Raw genomic sequence first — 6,471 nt, 5'->3', positions numbered from 1 at the left:
GAAATTGTGACTTTGGCCCTTTGGCCTGTAATTGCCATTTTGTTCTCCTTGTTCCCTGATTTCGCCAGCGTGGTGCTCTTTGTTGTTTTACACCAGGAGGGGTGGCTCTCCCTTCCTGCCTTGAGGCTCAGCCCTTCCCAGGCAGGGGCCGATCGTGACCATTATGGCTCCTCCTCATTAAGTCACAGGAGTGGCCAGGGCTTGTCTGATTAGAGTTTCCTAACACGTTGGTACAGAGAACTTTCTGCCTTTGCAGTTCTTTTGTTTGAAAATAAAAAGCATAGCTAGGAAGCTGCAAGGTTAGAAAGTTGTTAACTACACACACACACACACACACTCACACCAAACGAGATTTGCTGATAACAGGAGAATGGGAAGGCCTGAAGCTGAGGGAGCATTTCAAGGTCACAGGCAAGGAGGGGCCTGCGGTGGTGGTGATGGAAAAGATGAATAGACAACAGTTGAATGCATTATTTAGTGTGTTCCACATCGCAAAGCCAAGAATGGTTCCTTTGCACCAGAAGATTTGATGTATCGGGCTGGCTGTCTTCTCAGAGGACACCCCCCCAGTCTCCTCTGGAGTTCATGGAGACATGGTTGTCTAGGTGACAACTGTCAGGCAAGAAGCTGCAAGCTGAAGAAGAAAATCACCTCAGCTAATAGACCGGCGTGCTATTATGTACCTGAAGGTTTAACTGCTATATTACCCTGAAAGAGTCATTTGGAGGGGAGGAAGGAGCTGGCTTTTCCCTGGGCTACATCAGTGAATTCAATTTCTATTGGAGAGAGACTAGCATTTTAAAAACCACGGTGTGTGGAGCTTCGAGTCCTTTTTTTCTTTCCGTGAGAAATGATTTAATAATGAACTTACAACTGCAGTGCCTCCAGTCAGCCCCCTGGAGTCTTGAAGAGGGAAGAGGCAGTGCGGAGGGGCTGGTGGCTGGCAGGCTCCATCCTGTTCTGTCCCTGCTCGGGCCCTGGCTCTGTGACTGAGGTTACCCCAGAGCAACTCGGTTCAGACGCGGGTAGCGCCTGAGCGATCATTTTCCTCCCTCCTAAGATTGCCTGGTGCCTCTAATTAACGGTTGTGAATTCCTTAGATGAGGTTGTTATCAGATGGAAAGGGGCTAATTGTACCGGTCACAATAGTTAACCTCTTCCAGAAGGAAGGGTGTGTGTGTGGGGGGGGGTGTGTCTGTGTGCGTGCGTGCATGCCTTGGTTCTTTCTGCAAATGAGGCAGAAAAGCTTGAGAATCATTGAAATTCTTTGGCATCAAGACACCAGCAAATGAAAGACTGTATTCACTAAGACTTTTTTACCAAGCAAAGAGCGGTCAGCATCTACTGGGCTCTCTCTCTGTGCCTGTGAGGGCACTAAGCGCTTTACCAGCTTGATCACATTTAACCCTCAGCATTCTTGAGTCTTCAGAGTGATTATTATTATCTTCAGTCTACAGATGGAGAAACCAAGGCTTAGTGAGTTTAGGAGACTTGTCCAAGGCCCCACCCATGCCAGCAAATGTGAGGGCCTTTGACGTTCAGAAGATCCCACCTAAGGCTGAAGGCTGAGCACGGGAACCTGAGATTCCTTCGTTAAGAGGAAAGTAGATGCTCCTGTGCAAGGACCTGGACAGCTTGGCCAGGGCTATCCCGCTCTCCACTCACCCGGGCGACCTCTTGCCTTAACTTCTGCCCCAATTCCTGGCTCTGCCCTGTGTTTTCTTTGGCCCCATTCTTGGACTGCACACAATAGCTCTGTTCTATTCCCTTGTGGCTCAAGTATCTGGCCTTAAATTTGACTACAGGCCATCACAGGCAGCCCTCCTAAGTTATACACATGTTGGCTGGTCTCTACCGTGGGCTGGGTGCTGCTGGGAAGCTGAAGAGGCAAAGATAAATGGCATCTAGGCATTGCCTTGAGGAAGCTGTCTCTCTAGAGATGGAATGAGATGTGAAATTACACAATCAACACAGCATGATCAGAATACTACTACTACCAATAATGGAAGAATAACATTAATAACAAAACAGCTGTTTTTGGAGTGCTTCCTATGTGGCAGGCCTTGTGCTGAGCACTGGAAACAAGCCTATGATGTGGGTACTATTATTATTTCCACTCTAAAGGTTAGAAAGTTAAGGCATACGGAGATTAGATCATTTGCCCAAGGTCATACTTGTAGTAAATGGCAGAGCAGGAATTTAAACTAAGGCACTCTGTCTCCAAAGCTGATTCTGTTAACCACTATGCTCTATTGCACATATATAGACCAGTGCAGAAGCATGTGTATATTATAAAGGAAGCCCAGATGAAGGACAGAAATTCCTTCCTAAGTATAGTGGTTCACTGGAAGAGAAAGAGAAAAGGTATAAATAGGAGGGGGAAAGGCCATGTGTCCAGAACCCTGAAGACACAGACCAGACATTGGGCTTCTGTTTTTGACCTTATGGCCTGTATCTGAGGTTGCATAACAAATCATTTCAAAGCTTAGTGGCTTAAAATAACAATAATTGTTTATTATTGCTCATGGTTTCTGTGGGTCAGCGATTCAAGAGTGGCTCATTTGCATGGTTTCTGACTCAAGATCTCTCATGAGATTGCACTTATATGTCAGCTGGGGCTGCAGCCATCCAATATAGCTCACTCACATGGCTGGTAAGTTGGTTCTGTAACCAACGTTCTTCTCAATATGGGTCGCTCCACAGGGCTGCTTGAGTGTCCTCATGACATGGTGGCTGCCTTTCCCAGAGCAAGGGATCCAACAGACCAAGGTAGAAGCTGTAATGCCTTTATGACTTATATGTAAGGCACACAGTGTCATATCTGCTGTATTCTATTGTCTATATACACCAGCTCTGATTCAACATAGGAGGGAACAGAAGGACACAAATATCAAAAGGCCAAGACCACTGGGAGCTATTTTGTAATCCACCAACCAGAGTTTAAAGTTCTCATGTACTGAATGCAAAAATCTATACAGTCCTTCCATCCCCTACTTGCCTTAGGTTTGCCATTCCAAGCTATAGTCTTAGGATCGAGGGGCTAAGTATTTATGAGGAGACGGTATGTTTGATATCTTAGAAGCCCTATTGTCCTGGACAAAATGGTGACTTTGATGAGGAGGAAAGAAGGGAATACAAGGCTGATAGGGAAGCTGGGAAGAGGGGCTGGAACCGGAGACACCTGTGGGTCTTTAGGTAACTAAGCCAAAGTACCAAGCCCCCTGGAGATCTACTATCATTTAGACCACTGGCCAGGCCCATGTTCTGGTCCATAAATCCTATGGGGACAGAATCTATTTAGCCAGATTCTTTTGCTTCCAGATTGGATGTTTGCTTTTTGACTACATGCAGAAGGAAGTCACAAGCAATGTTTTCTGTGGGAGAACTTGGATCCTACTTTCTTTCTTCTACTCTGGATTATGTATATCTGGAAGTATCAAAGCCATTGATGAATAAGTGGCTATTCAATGGTAAGTTAAAATACTATATTGGAAACAAACAGGGATTTAATAGACTCAGTACTTTTTGTGGCATCCTACTGTGTGCTGGGCTAGATAGCCTGCTAGATATCAGGATAAGGGAAGGAAGGTGGTACTGCCCTTATGGTGCTTGTGAACGACATGTATTAACCAAATAACAATACAGGTAAATGTCTCATTATGAACCGAGGTGAACACTCTAAAGGAAAGGACATGACATCAGGAGATTAAAAATTGAAAACACTAAGGAAGTGGTGCTTGAGCTGAGATCTGAAAGGTAAATAGGTTAAAAAAAATGGGAGGAAGAACATTGCAAGCAGCGGGAACAGCACGTGCAAAATGTGTTTGTGGAACTGAAAGGACCCTAGTGTGGCTGAAACAGAGGGAGTGAAGGGGGGTATGATGTAAGATGAGGGTGGAAAGGCCATCAGGGACCAGATCGCGTGGGATCTTATATAGCCACGTTAAGGATGTTGGTTGTAATCCTAAACAATGGGTAGCCATTGAAAGGTTTTAAAGCAATACAGTGACATGATCAGATTTGTGCTTTGGAAATATCACTGTCCGCCATATGGAGCCTGAATTAGAGAGGCTAAGACTGGAGGCAGGAAAAGCAGTTAGGAGGGAGGCTATGTCCAGAAGAGAGATGTTGGCGATTTGGACCAGGAAGTTGGTAATGGAGGTCAAGGGTCAGGTGAGAATATTGGGGGAGGATGAGAATTCAGAACGGAGGCTCTAAGAAGTAAGAGGAAGAATGTGGTGTGTGAAAGACAGGTTGGGTAGAGCAAGGTAGGACTTAGTCTGCAGAAGGAGGGCTGTGTAGTGCGACTTAGTCTGCGGGAGGAGGGCTGTGTAGTGCCTGGAGTGTTTGAGCAATGAACTTCGTTGCTAAGTGGCATTGGCCATTCCTATGTAGGGTTCTGGTGTATAAGTACCTTTGGAGCTGTAAGCAATACATCTGTAATGATCAGTGTTGCTATTCTATCAAACAGCAGCCATGTCATGTCACCAAGTGCTCCCTGGAGGCCTTCATTGAATAGAGCAGTTCTTCTGGTGGTCTCTTATTGTGTAGTTTGTAAAACAGGACAGGTGGTGTCAAAAATGGGTTTTCAGGTGGGGCCTTTAAGAGTGAACAGTCCTCGAGAGTGACTTCAGACTGCACATCTGAAATTATTACTGAATTTAATTTAAAATATAGGTAGTTTATAAATAGGCAGACCCAAGGCCAATGGAACAGATTAGAGATGGAACCAAATACATATAGGAATGTAGTTATAAATTTCCAAATGGTGTGGGAAAAGAGGGACTGATTAATAAATGGTATTGGGACAACTAGTTAACCATCTAGATAAAATTAAAAGGAATCCAGTCCTCATATCATATAACAGGACAAATCCCAAATTTGATCCAAGATTTGAATGCAAAAAGATAAAATCTTAAAGATTACTAGCGGAAAACATAGGGAAACTCTTGTATAATCTTGGAGTAAACAAGGCCTTTCTAAGTATGACTTGGAAACTGGAATCCGTAAAAGAAAAGGGTGATAAATTTAGTTACATGAAAATGAGACTAAACTCTCTGCATGGCAAAAAGAACAATAAATAAAGTTAAATAAATAAATAACTAGAAGAAAAGTCGCCAGCCAAATCACAAAATACAAATCTCCCTGAAAAAAAAATTGATACAAACAACAACCTAACAGGAAAATGGACAAAGGATACAGACAGTTCACAGAAAGGGAAATATAAATGTCTCTAAAAGGTATGAAAAGATGCTCCACCGTGCTCATAATATGAGAAATATAAACTAGAACTATACAAAAGTACCATTTCTTTTTACCTGTCAGATTTATGAAAAATAACAACAGCCTACCAAGTGTCTATTGGCCAAGCTGTGGGAAACAGGCATGCTCATACCTTACCTGTGGGAGGGTAAGTTTGGTATGATCCCCTGTGCCAGACGATTTGGCAGTATCTGTCAAAACTACAAATGCCTATTCTATTTTGCCCGCCTGTTCAACTTTAGTACTCTATCCTATAGAAATACTTGCTCTTACGAAGTGATGTATATGCAAGGCTATTCATTGCAGCATTATTTGAAATAGCACAAGATTAGACACAACCCAAAATGTCCAACAATTGAGAACTGGTTAAAGAAATTATATCACATCTACCCAGTAGAATACTATGCAGCCATAGAAATGAATGAGGGCCATCTCTCTATAATGATACAATCAGATCACCAAGATACACTTTGACGTGAATAAAAGCAATGAGGAGACCGTTATGTACTCTTTGCTATGTTGAGGATGTAGAACTGACATCCGTACTCATACTTGTTTGTATTTGCATAAAGAAATTAGGAAACATACACAAGGAGACAACCATATTTCATTGATTCTAAGATATACCTTTTTTTCTCATCTTGACATCTGTGAAATAGGAACGTATCTTCCATTATATGGCATTTTAGAATATAATTAGCTGTATTATCTTTCTTAATGGTACATGAAATAATGATGCATCTTAAAATTGATGATGTCTTGGATTGGGTGGAATACAGTAATGACAGTAGTTACCTATGAGGAGGGGAGCCTGGGGAAAAGGATGAAGAGGAGTCTTTTCATTTATATGTTTTCAAATGGTTTTTGTTTGAGCATGTGAATCTATGGCCTACTCAAAAGTTGAATAAATAATATTAACAAAAATTTTACATATATGTATATACACGTACACATATACATATTACATATAAACAGTAGATTAGTTCCTGGGGTCTACGTCCTTCTATAGTGATGGCCTGAGTATGAAATCCAGTTCTAAGACGTTACAATGGGATGCAAACTGACCCACACTCAGAACATGTTAATTGCTAAGAAGACAGCAGCTGTGTACTGTGCTGACCTGGGTCCGCCTGGAAAGCTGTTGGCCCCTCAGCATCGCACCTGGTTTTGCCAGTCGGCAGGACACTATTAGTTTTCTAGATGCCACTA

Source organism: Delphinapterus leucas, chromosome X (assembly GCF_059928025.1).
Source record: "Delphinapterus leucas isolate spDelLeu-1000000601 "Yukka" chromosome X, BTC_Dleu_Yukka2, whole genome shotgun sequence".
NCBI classification, from domain to species: Eukaryota; Metazoa; Chordata; class Mammalia; order Artiodactyla; family Monodontidae; genus Delphinapterus; species Delphinapterus leucas.
This window is presented reverse-complemented; position numbering follows the sequence as displayed.